This window comes from Prionailurus viverrinus, chromosome F2 (assembly GCF_022837055.1).
Source record: "Prionailurus viverrinus isolate Anna chromosome F2, UM_Priviv_1.0, whole genome shotgun sequence".
In the NCBI taxonomy this organism is placed as follows: domain Eukaryota; kingdom Metazoa; phylum Chordata; class Mammalia; order Carnivora; family Felidae; genus Prionailurus; species Prionailurus viverrinus.
Genome location: NC_062578.1, coordinates 66,597,120 through 66,615,681, shown reverse-complemented (window position 1 = coordinate 66,615,681; position 18,562 = coordinate 66,597,120). Strand labels below are relative to the sequence as shown.

General features: G+C 46.3%; 1 protein-coding gene and 1 long non-coding RNA gene across 5 annotated transcripts in view; one reads left to right on the top strand and one right to left on the bottom strand.

Annotated features, from left to right (window-relative positions):
* Positions 1-1,721: 1,721 nt before the first annotated feature.
* LOC125156489 (uncharacterized) lies at positions 1,722-13,001 on the top strand. The gene is made up of 3 exons (XR_007148626.1): positions 1,722-1,856; positions 7,947-7,976; positions 12,164-13,001. It is a non-coding gene; the product is annotated as an uncharacterized LOC125156489 (long non-coding RNA).
* A 2,014-nt stretch (positions 13,002-15,015) lies between these two features.
* ZHX2 (zinc fingers and homeoboxes 2) overlaps positions 15,016-18,562 on the bottom strand; it is a 162,765-nt gene continuing 159,218 nt past the window's right edge. For all 4 annotated transcript variants that reach the window (XM_047842588.1, XM_047842587.1, XM_047842589.1 and 1 more), the window contains one exon: positions 15,016-16,310. The gene's annotated coding sequence lies outside the window, so the exon portion shown is untranslated. The remainder of the gene's footprint in view (positions 16,311-18,562) is intronic.

Sequence of the window (18,562 nt, the reverse complement as noted above, 5' to 3'; positions counted from 1 at the left end):
GAGAGGCAGGTGGAAGTACAATTGAAAATGAGAAGAGAGAAAAATCTAAGCCTATATCAGATTGAGTCTACTAAACCCCATCTCCTTTAGTCTCCTGTTTGTGGATTACTCTTAATAATTTTAAATGTTTATTTTTGAGCGAGAGAGAGAGAGAGAGAGAGGCAGAGATCGAAGGAGACAGAATCTGAAGCAAGCTCCAGGCTCTGAGCCGTCAGCACAGAGCCTGTTGAGGGGCTCGAACTCAGGAACCGTGAGATCATGACCTGAGCCGAAGTCGGACACTTAACCGACTGAGTCACCCAGATGTCATGTTTGTGCATTACTCTTACGGGTCTCAGAACTCAGGGACACCTGAGGGGCTCGGTGGAGCATCCAACTTTGGCTCAGGTCATGATCTCGTGGTTCGTGAGTTCGAGTCTCACATCGGGCTCTCTGCTTTCAGCCTGTCAGCGCAGAGCCTGCTTCAGATCCTCTGCCCCCACTCCCTGCCCCTCCCCTGCTTGTGCTCTCCCCCATATAAAGAAATATTAAAAAAAGAAAACTCAGTTCAGGTGGCCCCTCCTCTAGGAAGCCAACCATGCCCCTATTTGGAAATGATGCCCCTGCTCTGTTTTCCCAGTTCTCTCTGTGTGTATGTCTGACTATGTTGACTTTGGTGTTGACTTGTCTCCCTCCCCCAGTAGACCGACCTCATTATGTTTAACAAGAGTAAATTGGGCCAGAGTAAATATGGGCCAGAATATGCTAGGTCCTTATGACCAAGGATGGACTGGTCAAGGTCCTGGAATGACCTAGGATCAACTGAGGGCACAGACAGGGGGGCCCATTTGGGGCAGGGCCAGCATGTAATCAGTTTTGTTTCCCTAGCAGTTAAAGTCCTTGACACAAAGTAAATGCTCAACAAGTGAATATTGAATGAATGGTGTTGCCATTGTGGAAGTATTTATAAAATTCCTGAGAATTTGAGTTTGGAGGAAGTTTGCCCGTCGTTATTCCTTGAGCTCTGAAGACTGTTTGTACTTCCTACTAGCTTGAGCCCATCAAAGATGAGGTTACTTTGGTCTCTCATAGCATCTGTTGGGCACAGTTTACAAGGGATAATTAACCTTTTATGGCTCAGCTACTTTCGGAATAAGTGCACTGATAGCTCTGCCAAAGACAACTTTGATTCATGGCTGCAGTAATAATGTGTGTAGTTAAAAAAAAAAAGCTGGTTCTGGAGTCATAATATTTCAGTTCTGGTCCTGGATGTGTAACTAGCTAGAAGAAGATAATAGGCAAATTACTCGTGTTGGGTTGGGTTTTTTTTCCATCTCTAAACCAAGGGGAATGGGTTAGATGAATTCCAGCACCTTGCGTTTGGATGTCTCTGAATCGATGGCTCATTTACCTGGATTCCCAGACAGAATCCACTTGAGTCCATTTGAACTTTTGCCTTCCTCAAGCCTGGACCTCTTCGGTGACCTGGCTATACCGCACCCTTGCAACACCACTGCTTTCTTCTGTATGTGCTGCTCAAGGCAGTCAGCATCCCTGATGCCATGATGTTTGACATAGAAACGTGCACCTGAGTGGGTCCGCATCACCCAGAGTCCTTTGTCACTGGCTCCTGGTTAGGATTGGCCATGGGAGGCAATGGCAGGAGACTGGAGGGCAGGAAGAGTGGGGATGTTGAATTTCTTCTCTGTTTTCTCTTTCTTTGGTCATGTCACCAGCAGCAGCTACATCTGTGACTCTAGCCAAGTAATGGCTTCCCACTGTTGCCAGTCTCTGAGTGCCTTGCTTGTCCCCTGAACCCTGCCTGCACCTGTGTAAGAGGTCCCTGCAATGAAGTCTCTTCAGTTGAACCACGTGTGGTGAGTAAACTTTCCTCTTTGGCTTCTGCCCATCCAGCACTAAACCAGTGAGTCGTGTTTGTTGGCTAAGTCAGTCCTCAGAGAATTCCACGATGCGGCCATTATCTTCCCATTTTACACCCAAGGGAACCCAAGGCTCAGAGACGTTGTGATTTGCCCCAAACTACAAGATTTGAGTCACCTGGCTTCGAAGTCTGTGTTCTTCCTCCCCAGTTGTGCTAACCGTGTGAAGCTTCCATCTCCTTCCCTGACTCCGGGCAGAGTGGCATCTAAACCCTTTTGTCCATGTTTTTCCTTTCTGGCATCTTGGTATTGGATATTAGTCTATCTAGGTTCGAGCTTTTATGTCTAGAAAATGTCGATGTGCCTACCTGGAGTCTTAAATGATCTGTGTCAGCAATAATTGGTGTGAGTCGTTAGTTTAAACCAGCTTTCACACTGGGTCCACAGTCCGCTCAGACAGGCAGGAGGCAGACTTTTAGGGAGCTTTGCTGGGGCTGGAGGGATAAGGAAAAACAACTAGCAGCCTAATGCTGCCCTCTGTGACTCAGAGCTTGAATCCTTTAGGTTTGGCCTTGACCTCGGAAGCCAAAAGCCTCTCCAGCATTTATCCTAAGGAAATAATCAGAGAAATGGGACAAGAATGGTAGAAGATCGTAGTGGCAAAATAATTGCTAACAGCCCGCATGTCCATCAGCCAGAGATTGGCTAAATAAATCATAGTGGGACATTGGAGAAAGCTCATTTATTCTATTTTCTTAAGGTTCTTATTTATTTTGAGAGAGAGTGAGCATGCATGAGTGGGAGAGGGGCAGAGAGAGGGAAAGAGAAAATCCCAAGCAGGCTCTTCATTATCAACACAGAGCCTGACGTGGAGCTTGATCTCAAGAACTGTGAGATCATGACCTGAGCTGAAATCAAGAGTCAACTGCTTAACCGACTGAGCCACCCCAGGTGTCCCCAAAATAGCTCAGTTAAAAATCTGCTAATTGGAGCACCTGTGTGGCTCAGTCAGTTAAATGTCCGACTCTTGATTTCGGCTCAGATCATGATTTCATGGCTCATGAGTTCGAGCCCCACATCGGGCTCTGTGCTGACAGCTTAGAGCCTGGAGCCTGCTTAGGATTCTGTGTCTCCCTCTCTCTCTACCTGTCCCCTGTTCGCACTCTGTCTCTCTTTCTCAGAAAATAAACATTAACAAAAGTTTTTTTTTTTTAATCCACTAAAACTAAGCTGCATTTGTTGACATGGAAAAAATGTGTAAAGTTGTGAAGTGAAAGGAACAGATTATAAAACAGTGTACATGGCGGGATGCCATTTTTATATTAAAAAATCTTTATTATTTTGCTATCTATCTCTACATCCAACCTGACAATCCTATAATCTCCAAACTTTTGGCTCATTGACTCCTGACTGCTTCCAAAGCCATCTGGCAAGGCCCATTTCCCCATCCCTATTGGGGAACTCCTCACCTGCCTTCCAGACTGTTCCAAATGCAACTCCTTCTCCATTCTTCCTGTGCTCTGCCCTGGAGTGCTTTGCTCACTGTGACAGCTCCTTCTGGGTTGGGACGAAGTCACTTCCTGTCTTCCTCACTAGTGAGGCCATGGTTGGATGCCATTTGGGGACTCCAGAACTCAGCCCCTAGGACATGCTCTGTACATGTTTGTTGAATCAATGACTGACACCTGGTACCTCCCGATGTGTCACACTGTGGAGGCCACAACATCTTCTGTTGTGTTCCTGCCAGAATCCTGTAGGAGTTGAGAATCAAGTCATGGTCACAATTGCACAAGTACAACGAAACAGAATGCCAATGTGAAAGACAAAGAAAGGCTGAGAAACGGTTTCAGATTGATAGAGAGCAAAGAAGCATGACAAGGAACTGCAAAATGTGATTCAGGATTGGATTCTGGAACAAAAAGTTGGTTTAAAGGGCAGTGTTAGCCAGTTGGCCAAACTGGAGTATGGGTTGTATGTAAGAGAGTAGTATTTCAGCAATGATAATTTCCTGAATTTGATAATTGCACTGTGGTTATATGGGAAAAGTGCATTGTTGGAATTTTGTATTATAAAAATTTCAAATGTTCAGAAAAATGGAGAGAATGGAATAATAGCCATCTATATACTCATTACCTAGAGCCAACAACTGTTGATTTGCCATCCTTTGTTTTCTGAAGTATTTTAACTATTTACAAATAAATGATATATAACTCATGACATTTCTCCTCTTTATTGTGCATCTGTAAACAATAAGGACATTTTCTTATGTAACCCCAACACCATTAACATACCTAACAATTAAGAATAATTTCCTAATATCCATCCATATTCAAATTTCCCCATTTGCCTCTAAATATCTCTTAGAGTTTGTTCAAACCAGGATCCGATCAAGACTATGTATTGTACCTGGTTGTTATACAAGAAAAGCCTTAAATGTATGTCCTAGATCCTTATTTTCTTTATCTTATTCAACTCAATTCCTTTCTTCCCTCCTCCTGCCCTCCCTCTCTTCCTTCGTTCCTTCCTTTCTTCCTGCTTTCTTCCCACAATCTTGATCAAGAGCCTTGATCAAGTGTCTGTCGATGTGTGAGGCATTGGGATGTAAAGATGAATGAGGTAAGAGCCTTGCCTTAGGGATCACACAGGCTAATGAAGGAGGAAGAGTCACATGGATGGATAATTATAAAACAGTGTGTGAGAGCTCTTCCAGAGATAGATGCTGGGTATTCTTCACAACTTCCATCAAATGATGGGAAGAAAAAGAAAGAAAAATTGGTTTAGGAGGCAGACTCCTAGCGCTGAGTACCATCCACTCCCATGGCCTGGGAGTGAATGGAAGAATCCTCAGAGTATAGAACCCTCAGGGCATAGATGCCGCATATCAGCCCAGTGCTGTAATGGGGCGTGAGCCATAATAAAGCTTGAGGAAGGCCTAGAGCATTGTGTTTAAAAGCTTGAGCTTTGGAGCACCTGGGTGGCTCAGGTGATTAAGCGTCTGACTCTTGATTTCGGCTCAGGTCATGATCTCATGGCTCGTGGGTTCGAACCCCGCATCGGGCTCTGTGCTCACAGCGCGGAGCCTGCTTAGGGTTCTCTGTCCCCCTCTTTCTCTGCCCCTCCCCCATTCACCCTCTCTCTCAAAAACAAGTAAATAAACATTAAAAAATATTAAGATAAAAATAAATAAATAAAAGCATGCGCTTTGGTCTCCGAGAACCCTGGGTTCGAATTCCAGCTCTGGCACTCGTTAGTTTCTGTAGCTTTGGGCACGTTCCTCAATCCAATCTTGAGGAAATCATTCTGAAGTCTAGCCTTTACTCTGCTGGTGGGGAAAATTGTGCAATTTTCGTGTGTTCTGGAAGTGCTTCTTTCTTGGGGTCCTAGCCATTCTTACACAATCTGCTGATGATCTGCCACACATGAGTCAGAAACACCACAGGAAACTTCTGGAGCACACATAGATTTAGCAATCCCTTAACGAGGAATTTGTCTTGCTTAAGGTCAACTTAGTCCCCAGTCTCACCAGGTGAAGACCGTGCTTAGGAGACTATGTCCAGGCTTAGGAGACTGTGTCCAGGCCTAGGGCGAGGGCAGCTGCCTGCCCAGAGCAACCGGTTAGATGACCCCAAAGGCACCCTGTGTCTCTAGCAAAGCCATTGTGAACGTTGCTTGGCTTGAGAAGAGATATCGAGTGATATGTTCTGCATTTGGAGAAATATTCCTGAACAGCCTGCTTTCCGCTTTTCCATGCTGCCATTTGCTGCTCTTTAATTAAATGCTGTTTGTGGGCACATATGCTTCTTCAAAGTTCCCTCCCTGGGGAGCTCACTGACAATCTTTGCTCCAAAGCTTTAGGGCTATTGCCCTAAAGTTTCTTTAGCTCACTGCTGTCCTAAAAAAATCTCCCCAAAGCCTTCAGTTGAGGGTAGGGGGTTTGGGAGCTGGAATCTGGAGGCTTTTAAGACGGGTATTGGCCCAGGCTCCTATAATCATATCTCCGAGTTGGAATGAACAGTTGATGGTCATCTGGTCTAAACCCCCTCATTTGAAAAATGAGGCTTAAAGAGGAGCAATGACTTTCCAAGGGTCATACACCCTCGTGGTAAAACAAGGGTCAGGATCCAGGGTCCTGAATCCTGGGGTGGCCTTGTCGTGGACAGTCATATGATTGTGTCCTCTGCTGCTCAACCACGTTTCTGCTATTCCAGGAAGCACAATTCTCACCAGGCAGAACAGTATGAGGAAATGTGAAGACAAGTATGGTCCATGGAAATGGGTAATGAGTTCTATCCTATTAATAGCAGGAAATGCTTTCAGTTGGTTTTCCAGTTTCATTTTGCATTTACTGAAACTTCATGTAACCCTATTGAAACTGTGACCCATATGGTCCAGTCCTAGAACCAGTTATAGAAGCACAGTCCAAATAAGCCAAAACATGACAAAAAAGGAATTTAGCTTTTTTCTCATCTTTCTGAAAGAACATTAGGCAGGCTTCCAGATATATAACCCTGTACAGCACGCCCTGTACGCTGTTTTGACTCTTGACCTGTTCCCTCTTGTGCTATACTCTATTTGAAGCTGTTCGAAGAATTCTTTCTTTTCCACTAGCCCTTTCTTTTCCACTTCTATTCCCTGAACTTCATCTTTTCTCTCTCCATTCTTTATTACACAGGTTGATTAGACCTTTTTCCTTAAGTCCTTCTCCTCCTCCATTGATACCTTTGCTGCTGTCCTTCTTTGCTCATTCCAGGCCCTGAACCAAAAAAAATGTAGAAATTGGTCTCTCAGAGACAGAAGAGAAAGGAGAATTAGGCCGCCAATTAGAGAGGTTCTCTTGGGCAGGTGGGTGAAGGGAAGAAGTTTGTGGACACTTATACATTTTATCCCATTATGGATGTTTCCCCACAAATTTTTTTTTTTCAAATATCTTACTACCATCCCTTGTCTAATTAAGCTGGGGATATTGCTAGTGTAGATTTATTCCTACAACACACAATTGAATGCATGCTTGCCTCGTCCCTGTGGGGCTGGACTCTGTCTACAAGGAGGCCTCCATAGGCTTACATGGCAGACAAACACAGGGACAGTATCTAGAATTATAATAAAGACATGCAAAAGCGGTTTTAGGAGCACAGAGGACTTGGCTGGAAGGGGTCAGGAGAGGATTCTTGGAAGACATGATACTCATTTGGGGACTTGCATGAGTCATGGGGAGTTTGCCAGGTAAAGAAGGAAGAAAAGGGAAGTTCAGGCAACAAGAAGGAAGAAAAAGGAAGTTCAGGTACAAAGGCACCAAGCAAGAGAAAACCTGGAGGGTGTGGTTCAGGGAAAGGCTTGAACAGTGTGTGTGTGTGTGTGTGTGTGTGTGGGAGAGAGAGAGAGAGAGAGATCGATCATGAGTGGGGTAGAGGCAGAGAGGGAGGGAGAGAGAATTCCAAGCAGGCTCTGTGCTGTCAGAACAGAGCCCAACTCCAGATTTGACTCACATGAGATCATAACCTGAGCCGAAATCAAGAGTCTGATGCTAAAACAACTGAGCCACCAGGTGCCCCAAGATATAATTTACATGCCACTCTATTCACCTGTTTGAAGCATACAATTCAATGGCTCTTAGTATATTTAGAGTTGTATAACCATCACCACAATCAATGCTGCAAAATTTTCATTACCCTACAAAGAACTCTCACAGCTCTTAGCCCTTATCCCTAATCCTTTCTTTACACCCCACCGCTTTCTATCTTTATAGATTTGCCCATTTCAGACATTTCATATACATGGAATCATAGCCAATAAATTTTTAAATGTCCTCTAATCTGCCCTTGCATTTCCAGTTGTGATCAGTTCCGCAGACATGTGCTGGGCAGTGGGGTAACAGTACGGGTTTTACTCGCAACTCTTTCATTTCCAAATGACAGTAAGGCAACTCAAACTAACTTAAGCAAATCGGGGATTTATTGGCTCACTAACTGGGAAACATGGGTGAACCTAACTTTAGGATTAGCTGGATCTGAATACTCTAATGACCCCGCACTCCTTTTTTTTTTTCTCCCCCTGTCCCTCGCTGCTCAAATTTTTCTAAACCTCAAGAAAATCATTGATTGGTCCAGCTCGAGTCACGTGAGTACCCCTTGGCGCCCCCCCCTCCCCACGCGGAGGTCAGAGAGGAGTGCTGCGATTGGCTAGGCCTGAGTCACATGACTCCCCATGGCTAGAGGGTGCTGCTGTGTGCCGGTGCCCATAGACTGACGGCCTGTAGTTGGCCCCGGGGAGAGAGCAGGTGTGGGGAAGGGGTAGGGCCCAGGGGTCCCCAGTGGGGAGGGATGTGAGCGTGGATGAAAGGGAGGGGAAGGGATGCTGGGAGGGAAAAGCAAACGATGTTCAGCCCACTTCCTGACTACAGGAGCGTCACACAAAGAGGAAGGTGAACAACAAACCCGTGTGTGGTTAGAATAGATCTTGTTGATGGTGAACTCCTGGAGTTCAGAACAGCAGGGCTCTCTGAGAGCCTGGGGGTTATGTGTCTTCCTTAAACCCAGCTTCCTGTCACCCGAGATTTACCTTTGTTGGGTCTGGTGGATCTTCACCTCGGCCTGGAAGAACAGGGGGTTAGGCAAGAACTGGGGAGGGGGTTCTAAGCTGGGAAACTGTACGGACCCAGGGAGTGTTCAGTAATCAGCAGGCGGACCAGTGTGGCCACAGAAAGGGCATGCACAAGGAATGGGGGGATACATTTGGAAGTACCGACCTGATTCCAAGTTTTGCGACCCAAATTCAGCTGTGGGAAGCGAGTCTGAGGTAGAAGACTTCAAATACATTTTGTTTCACTTTACATCTGTTTTATATAAAATTTTATTTGTTTTGGGAAATCCCAAGCCACTTTTTGATTTCCCATCATACAAGGAAATAGCATAATCTTTGGCTGTTTTTCAGGTTCTTTCCAAGTAGATAATCACTTCTGTTTTTTTCACGACCGGGTTTGAATTGAATTGGTTGTTTTTCGGAATTGGTTGTTCGAAAGGGATGGTTTCTTCATTTTTTACACATCATAGACTGCTAGATGGATTCTTAGTACTTAACATTCCGACGTTGCATACACTCATTTCTGCTTCGTGTGCCTTCTTCTCATTTATCCATTTGGCAACTCCTACCAATCTTTCAAAATGTAGATCAAGGTTCCTTGAAGAGGAGACAGACTATGCCTCACTTGTCTCTCACCTGGCAGTTAGCACAGGGATAAATAAGTACGTGTGTGAGTGAAGGAATTCACATCTCTCTAGAATGTATGGCACACAGGGTTTGTGTCAGTTATGAGTGCATTTGATGGCAAGTATCAGACAGATCCCATGGGTGGTGGGTCAAACAGAGATTTACTTTTCATATCAAGAAGTTTAGAAAGGAAATCTTTATCCACTGTTGGTGGGAATGTAAATTGGGGCAGCTACTATGGAATACAGTATGGAGTTTTATCAGAAAATTAAAAATAGAACTACCCCACAATCCAGCCACTCCACTTTTGGGTATTTACCCAAAGAAAATAAAAACATAATTTGCAAAGATATATGTACCCCTATGTACTGCATAATGTACTGCAACATTATTTATGATAGCCATGATATGGAAGCAACCAAGTGTCCATGGATAGATGAATGGATAAAGAAGATGTGGTGTGTATATATATTATACATTATAATTTTATTTACACATTATTTATATAATGTATAATTACATTATATGTAAATATTATATATTAATATATAAATATTCAATATAAATGTCACAATAATATATAAATATATATGTATAATATATAAAAATACATTATATTATATATAATGTATAATACAGTATACATATAATGGAATATTACTTGGCCAGAAAAAAACGAAATCTTGCCATTTGTGGCAACATGGATGGGACTTAGAGAGTATTCTGCTAAGTGAAGTAAGTCAGAGAAAGACAAATTCCATATGATTTCATTTAGATTTGGTCTATAAAAAACAAATGGACAAAGGAAAGCAGAAACAGACTCACTGATAGAACTGGTGATTGCCAGAGGGGAGGGGGTGGGGAGACAGGTGAAATAGGTGGAGGAGATTAAAGAAGGATAAATGTACAGTTATAAAATATGCAAGTCATAGGAATGTAATGTACAGCATAGGGAATATAGTCAATAACATTGCAATACCTCTGTATGGTGATGGATGGTAACCAGACCTGGCAGGGTGATCATTTTCCAATGTAAAAAATATCAAATCATCATCGTGTACACCTGACACTAATAGGATATTGTATGTCAATTATAATTCGATTAAAAAAATAGTTTGAAACTTTCATCTGAGGCACAGGTTCGGGGGCTCAATGAGGCTATCAGAGACACAGTCTAAAGATCACCAGTGCATACAAGGTCAGAAGGAAGAAAGGAGAGTGGTACTAACTATGCAGCGGCCTGCTGCCTTTGTGTCATTTGCCATTCCTAGCTGCAGGGGAAACTGAGTTTCTCACCTGGGGAGCTGGGGTATGTTAGTGCCTGGGCAGTATCTTGGTTCTGTGAGCAAGGAGGAATGAGGGGATGGATATTAGCTAGGCAACCACGTTCCAAGATTAATAGATTCGAGGTAGAGTTCTGTGTTAAAGTTTGTCCAAGCCTAGCAGGGAAAGGCACATCGATTATTAATGTCTGTCACAGGTGTGGAGTAGGGCATAAGGCATGCTTGGTGCATATTTGCCATCTTTGGTCCAGCCAATAGACTGATCTGTGTGTGGGATCATCTGTTTCCTCCCTCTACCCTTACCTCACCTGCTCTGTGTGTTGGGAGCCAGTCTCTGATGGGCTGGATTGACAGATCCCCTTGCCTTCCGACGTCCGATTGGGTTTGGTCATTGGAAGGCAGTGGCAGGAGGGCAGAGGACAGAAGGAGAATGATGTCAGGGTATTTATTCCCCCGACTCTGTGCCTGCTGGGTCACCGTGGTTTATTTGCTGAAGGTCACATCTCCTTTCAGGTAGCCTCCTCTGTACATCTGCCCTCTGTGGGTTCCAGTAACTGCCCTATTCCTTACGCGTTCAGGCCAAGCTCCCTACATCCTCCCTTGTTGTTTTCCCCAAACTCTGCCCACACCTTTGTAAACAATAAACTTTTCATAAACTCTCCCTAAATTACCCAGTCTCAGTGTTCTGTCTCTTTTCTCCAAGGATCCAGACTGAGGAAGTGTGTAACGCTTTGGGGGCTTGTTCTGGGTGAAGGTGATAGAGTTATTGATGGACACCTTTGTTTCCCCCCTCCTCAAAGTCAAGGGCAGTGCACCTCCTGCACTCTGCAGGATGCCTGGCTCGCTACGTGTCCTGGGATGCACCAAAGTCCTTTTTTTTTTTAAATTGATTTTTATTGATCAACCCCTCAGGGACAAAGATGGTGTCGCTGCTGTGGTTTGTAAGTACATCCAGCTGCGAGGCACTCCAGCCGGGAGCTTTCAGGAATCAGTAGGAGGGAACTGACATCCTCCTGGTTCTCTCCAGCCTGTATTGTGGCAGGCCAGCGAGAGCTGTCATTTCCGAGAGCTGTTGGTTAGAAGCGGCAGTGCACCAGGTGGCCTAGAAGGACAAGCGTGCCCACACCTGGGGCACCACGTGCCCTGCATCCTGTTCCCGACCTCGCCTCCTCGCTCCTCAAGGCCCTGGAGTCTACATTCTGAAAACAGTTTCTGTGGTGTGATGTAGCATTCGATTCCACCCACCAACCCCCAGCCAGTGTGCTGCAGGAGGTGGGGAAGGAGACTTTCAGTGCCTTCAGAGTAGAGCGGGGGGATGTTCTTGACTTGAGTGAATACGTGGATCACCTTAAGGCCAGTATCGAATTGCAGATTCGGCGTCAACAGGTCTGGGTGCCAGCCAGAGATTCTGCACTTCTCACAAGTACCTCGGTGAGGCTGAGGCCGGGGCCGCTTGCTGATCCAGGAAACACACTTGAATAGCAAGGACTCAGAGGCCAGCCATCCAATAGGGAAACACCAGCCACGGATGGCGATGTCCATTCAGTGTCTTTCCGTTGATTTTTATCTCATCCTATCATCAACCCATCAGAACGGAGTTTCTAGTAACGGGTTTTTGGCTTAAGTCAAAAAGAAATATGTTGGTTTTGATGAAACTGGAAAGACAGGATGCTGGCCTCGGGAATGGCGGGGTCCAGGGACTCAGATGATGTTGCATTGTCATTGTCACCACCGCCATCTCTTTCTTTCACTGCTCTTCTCCTTTTCTTGATTTTTTTGGCTTCTTTCTAACTACTGGCTTCCTGTCTCTGGCAGGGGCTCCGGCTGCTGGCGCCTCCAGGCTAATAACACACTGTCATCTAGATGGGAAGAGGGAGCTCTTCCCCCAGCACAGAGCGCTCCTGCAGCACACTGCCACAGGGCTGGGGTGCCCTGGCTCGTCCTGTGGGAGGGGCTGGTCACCGTGATGGGCAGCCCCCACCCCCGGAGTCAGAGGAGTGAACCCCAGAGGAAGGGGCAGCAGTGCAGAGAGGTATGGGGCCGACAGAAGCAACAGCTGTTCAGCCCACTCCACTGCTCTTGTCCACCTCAGTGAGAGTCCTGGCCATCTCTTCCCCCCAAGAACCTCTCCTAGCTTCTGCCACCTTTCATTGTCCCCAGGCGGGCAAAGATGGCTCGACATGTATTTTGCTGGACGGTTAAAAGAGCACAACCATCTTCCCTGTGTATTTTCACTGCAACCAATTATCCGGGCTTTGTCTTCGATGCAGAAATTAAAATAAAAAGAAGACAAATGTTCTGGCTTTGGTTTTCCCTTTGGTTTCTTCAGGCATTTGATGGCTGATCTCATGCTGCCTTGCTTGAAGAATGTATTTACGTTGCTCGAGAGTGACAAGCGACTGACTGCAAGGGCAGTAAATAGCAGGAGCGGAAGGCAGATGCCTGCCAAGGGAGAAGCTGGGAGCCGGATTTGGTCCGACATTCGTTAATGGGCTGGAAGCACAGGACGGCATGGGGAGATGCGGTCTGCGGAAGGTCCAGTGCTGGGAACGCACAGGAAAGGCAGTGCGGGTGGGGACCGAGAATGAGTGAGCTACAGCCACTTTTCACTGTTTTTTTTTTTTGTTTCCTAATAAGAAAATTGTATGTTGGATTTTGGGGATTTTTTGGAAGAGGGGTGTAGGGAGAGTTTGGGGGTCAATGGAAGGAAGGAGAGTATTAGCTACACATGGCCAAGTCTCCAAAGCCAGAAGCACAGGTGTCTGGAATATCATCTCCTAGAACTTCATCTGGCTTCTTCCTGTGTGCCTTTCTCACATGGACATCCCATCCGGGCATGGAAAGGCACAGCCATCACACTGCCTGGCCCGCTGTCGCTCCTCGGTCAGAGCAGCACAAGAGGAAAGAACATTTGTAGAGCACTGGGCACTTTGCGTACTTGAGTGTAGTTAATCCTCACACTGGCCCTGTGGCAAAGATCTGCACCTCCATGCCTCAGATGAGGAAGCAGGGTTGTGAGGAGTCAGATAAACCCCACAAGATCACCTATCTCGTGGGCCATAGAGCTGGGATTCAAACTTGGGTTTGTCTGACTGCTGAGCTGGCACTCTAAATCCATGCATCTGTCCATCCATCCGTCTGTCCATCCACCCACCATCCATCCATCCCACAAATATTTAGGGAGCACCTATTACATCCTGCCACTGTGCTAGGGCCAGAGGATGTGCGAGAGGGAACAAGCCAGACACAATTCTTGTCTTCCTGAAGCTAGCTTGTAACGCAGTGGGATATGAAAGACAGTAAACAGATAGATGATGACACGCTGTGAAAATAAGATGGAGGAAAATGAAGCAGGGTTGGAGGCAAGTGTGGCAGACAGGGCAGGGCTAGGGTGAGGCAAGTATGGCACCTAGGACACAAAATTTAAGGAGGCAGCCGCTCGTGGGGTCCCGCACGTTCGGGGTTGGCACTTGCACGGCCTTGGCTCCTTATGTTTTGCAGCTGTAGGTGGCTTGTGTGCTTCCGTCTCATCCTGTCTTGTAGGTAGGGAGCCTTGGAGGGTGGGTGACACTGGAACACAGAACAGGTGCTTTTGCAGTGGTCCCGGTGGGAGGGTAGTATCTGGAGCATGAGCTTTGGGGTGGCTGGTGGGGACTGAGCAGATTCTGCTAAGCAGAAGGCATCTCTGCCTCCTGACTATGTAGGGGACCAGGGGATGGAGATTGAAAAGGGGGTGCAGAGATTAGTGGGCAGGTATCTCCCAGGCAGCCGGAGCCCTAGACCATGGCTGCTGCAGGACTGCATGGTTTTGTAGCCAAAGGCCAGAACTGTACAATACTCAAGATAGAGGACATCTTCCAGAGAAGGCCAACTTATTCAGAATCCCCGATTTTTCAATGTTTCCTATGTTTGGGGAAGTGGGAGGGCTGTCTGAAGAATATACTTCCACATGCTTTATACACATGCTTAGTTTAAATAAACTGGCCCAAAGTCCATACATCCCTGGAAAATCAAGTATCTACACCAGAGATTCCCAAAGTGGGTTTCCCAGACCAGCAGCATCAGACTTACCTTGGAAACTTGTTAGCAACACAGATTCTCGGATCTTGCTCCAGGCCTACCGAATCAGAAACTTTAGCCCCTCCAGTTGATTCTGGTGCCTGCCCAAGCTTGAAAAATCCCCGGGCAGATGAGCCTCACCCCTGAACAGTGAGGGACTCTTTAAACCTTACCTGGGCAGAGACACAAAAGCCAGCCTTCTCTGAGAAATGGCAGTGTCCCAGTCACCTGTCAGCAGCAGCCCAGGGAGGGGAGTGACTTACCTCGGGTCACCGGAGGGCGAGCAGTGGTCCTGCACATGGCCTGCAGATTTCCTTCCCACTCATGCTGTTCTCCGCAGTATTTTATGAATCTATTTGTGAAGACCCTGGAGAAGGGAGGACCTATCACTTACTTCTCTGTGTCCAAGAGATGTGATAGATTCCCACATTGACATGTACGCCCTGTTTTTAAAGTCCCATTTGTGCTGTCGGACCTCACCAAGACAGAAAATGAGAAATGTCAAATGAATCTGTCATACTGCTTTGAAACGAGAGGTGGCTGAGTTGGAAACCTCATGCCCTCGAAGCCAGGCAGCAATGAAGAACAAGGAGCAGAGGAAAAGGTTATAAAAATGTTTAGTCTCTGCTTTATTGAGTTACAACAAATGAGCAACAAGTTAGAAAAAATGTTTTTTTTTTTCCAAACTCCCTAGCATTTTATTTGTGCAGTATACCCAAATGGGGGGTGGGGTGGGGGGAAGGGGTTGCAAACACAATTCATATTGCAACATTTACACCAGATATGTCTCTTGGTTTTTCCTCTTTAAAAGTTAGGACTAATTGGAAAAAAAAAACCAACAACAACAAAAAACAAAAGTGCACTCAGGAATCTAAAATTGGCCCAAAAACAAACACAAACAAAAAAAATCAGATCATGGTGAGGCTTCAGGCTGAAATCTTGTCAAATACCACACTGAGAAAAGGCAGTTAGGAACAGAAATCAAAACCAAAGTTGTTCATCTTTGTACCATCTAGATAGGAAGACCTCTTTTTGTTGGAGTTTCACAAAAGTAACGATAATGCTAGAAATGTGGAAGCCCTTTCTGCTGGTATCTAACAAGACGCTGAAAGAGGGAGCCACCTGCTCCCTAGTTCTCTGGTGCTGGCTCCGCCCAAGGTCAGCCCAAGAGGCCAGGCGGCGGAGAAAACCAGATCCACCTGTTGGCAGTTCGGAAAGCCCTGTGCGTGGCTAAACAGGGACCCCAGAGGTGGCTGGTGGGGGAGGGAGAACCAAAAATGGGCTTGATCTGGAAGATGTGCCATCTGTAAAACCCTCTCAAAGTTCAGACAGAAGCCCAAATCCTAGCCCTTCCCACGGAGAAATCTCCCAAATTTCAAACTACTTTTAATAAAACGAACTCTCCCTACCTAAAATCCAGTAGATATAATGGCACTAATGCTAACATCCCCCCCCTCCCCAAAATTAATAAAATAAAGATTAAAAAAAAAAAAAGGAAAAAGAGAAAAGCACATGTGATCAGCCCTCCCTCCTGGAAAAAACCTTACAATGGTAGTGCTGGAAAAGGACGTTGCCCTTGATTAAAAAGGTAACAAAATTCCCACATCGTACAAATTGGTTCCAGTATAGCAAGAAGTGGGGGCCAGGGCAGAGGAGCAAACTATTTACAAGGACCCATTGAAAACGCAGTAGTAGGACTTTGGCACTATGAACAATTCCCGCCGGTCCTCCGGGCGGGGTGTGTGTGAAGGCTGGGGCTCCGGCACCCAGCAGCCACACGCCGGCTAAGTGGTTCCACTTGGAGCCTCTGGCCAGGGTGGCCCACGGCCGGGGAGGGAGGTCCTCTTCCTTCCTCAAAGACAGAGCGTCCCCTTTATCTGCAATGCAGTTCTGACGGACTTCCCTAGAAAGACAACACAAAACCGGAGAGACAAGATGTCAGGAGATGATCAGTCCCTGGGTGGAAGGGGGCTGGGTCACTCTTCCTGGCTGTCTTGGGGAGGACCCCTTCCAAAGCCATCCTAGGGCTTAGAGGAGAGACAAGTGCCCCAGTTTGGGGCCAGTTTTTTTTTTTTAATTTTTTAAAAATGTTTTATTTATTTTTGAGAGAGAGAGAGACAGAGCATGAACAGGGGAGGGTCAGAGAGAGAGGGAGACACAGAATCTGAAACAGGCTCCAGGCTCTGAGCTGTCAGCACAGAGCCCGACGCGGGGCTCGAACCCATGGACTGTGAAATCATGACCTGAGCCGAAGTCGGATGCTTAACCGACTGAGCCACCCAGGCGCCCCAGTTTTTTTTTTTTTTTTAAAAAGAGTGTATTTTCCCGAGTACAGTCTGACATCACAGGAAGCATCCCCAGAAACAGACCTTTGAAAATAGGATGACTTTCTGGGCAAGTGGAGGTGGTGGCCTGTGACTCTTTTCATCATTACAAGGCCTTTTTCTCATTCCTGGAGGGGGAGCCAGTCACAGGGGCTCCTAAAGTTCCAGAGTCTGACAATACTACATAGTATTACAGACTTCTGTTGTTTTGTTGGCTGCAGCCTTTTCCAAGCATGGTAAGGTATAGAACAGTGATCATAACAAGATGAAACATTTTAAGTGTATTTAAAAAATTTTTTTAATGTTTATTTTTGAGAGAGAGAGAGAGCGCGCGCGCGTGGGGGGGGCAGAGAGGGAGGGAGACAGAGAACCCGAGGCAGGATCCAGGCTCTGAGCTGTTAGCACAGAGCCTGACGTGGGGCTCGAACTCACAGATCACGAGATCATGACCTGAGCCAGAGTCAGATGCTTAACTGACTGAGCCACCCAGGTGCCCCTTAAATGCATTTTTAATTCGATATCAACCTTCAGAGGTGTGTGACCATTGTTCCCATTTTATAGGTGAGGAAACTGAGCACAGAGAGGCTAAACACTTTGTCCAAGATTGTACAGCTGGGAAGTGGCCCCGTCAGGATTCAAACCCAGGCAATCTCCAGAGTGTCTGCTTATAACATACCAACAGTATTAAGAGTCCGAATGGAGAAATGCTTAATTCTTATGTTCTTTGATGTTATTAAAACAGCACAAGGAACCTCTTGTGAGTTGAACTGTGTCTCTTCAAAAGATATACTGTTGTCCTAATCCTCAGTATCTTACAATGAAACCCTATTTGGAAATTCCTTTACAGGGATAAATAGTCATGTTAAAATGAGGTCATTAGGGTGTCCCCTCATCCAACAGAACTGGTGACGTTATAAACTGGAAATCCGGACACTGAAACAGATTCGCACAGAGAGTACACCACATGAAGACGAAGCCAGAGACCATGGTGATGCATCTATGAGCCAAGGGACGCCAAGGGACACCAAGGACTGCCAGCAACCTAGCAGAAGCTAGGAGCGAGGCGTGGAACAGATTTCCCTCACGGCCCCCAGAAAGAACCAACTCTGCCAACACCAGACTTTGAGTCTCCAGAACTGTGACAGAATACATTTCTGTTGTTTAAGCCACCGCTTTGTGGTACTTTAAGGCAGCCCGAGGAAGCAAAGACAGACCGCCATGATTACCCTTGTGGGCTCCCAGGATCTGGAGCTCCTGGGAAAGGAATCTGAGGGGAGGGCCCAGGACTACAGCTAGTATTCCATGACAGGCTGGAAGTTTATCAGATCTGTGGATTCCTGAAGCGACTGGCTTTTTCTTTGCCTCCTTCTTGGAATGGCTGCTTCTAGTGGAGAGGACCCTAAGAAGTGCCTTTAGCACAGGGGACCCCCAAGAGCAAGCAGACTTGACTTCTCAGCCAGAGGTATCAGCAGGTCACCTATACGGTCATTCTTTCTTAATGTCAGGAGGTCAGCTGTCCCCACATTTCCTAGGTGCTCTGACTAGGAGAATGAATGCTGGAGTTAAGAAGCCAACTGGTGAGAGAAACGTCTGTGGATGAAACCAGATTCCGGGGGTGTCCTTGGGATCTGGTACCGCCTGAAAGTGATCCGCAAAAGTCACTGAACTGTAAGAACCACAGGGGTCCTTACAGGTGGTGCTGTCACATCACTCAGTTCACAAGGAAAAGGGGGGAAGCTCCGGGAAGAAAGGCGAATCCCCCAAATCACGAGACTTCTCAGAGGCACAGTCACAGTAATGACCTTGGTTGTGACAACAGTGACAGGAACTG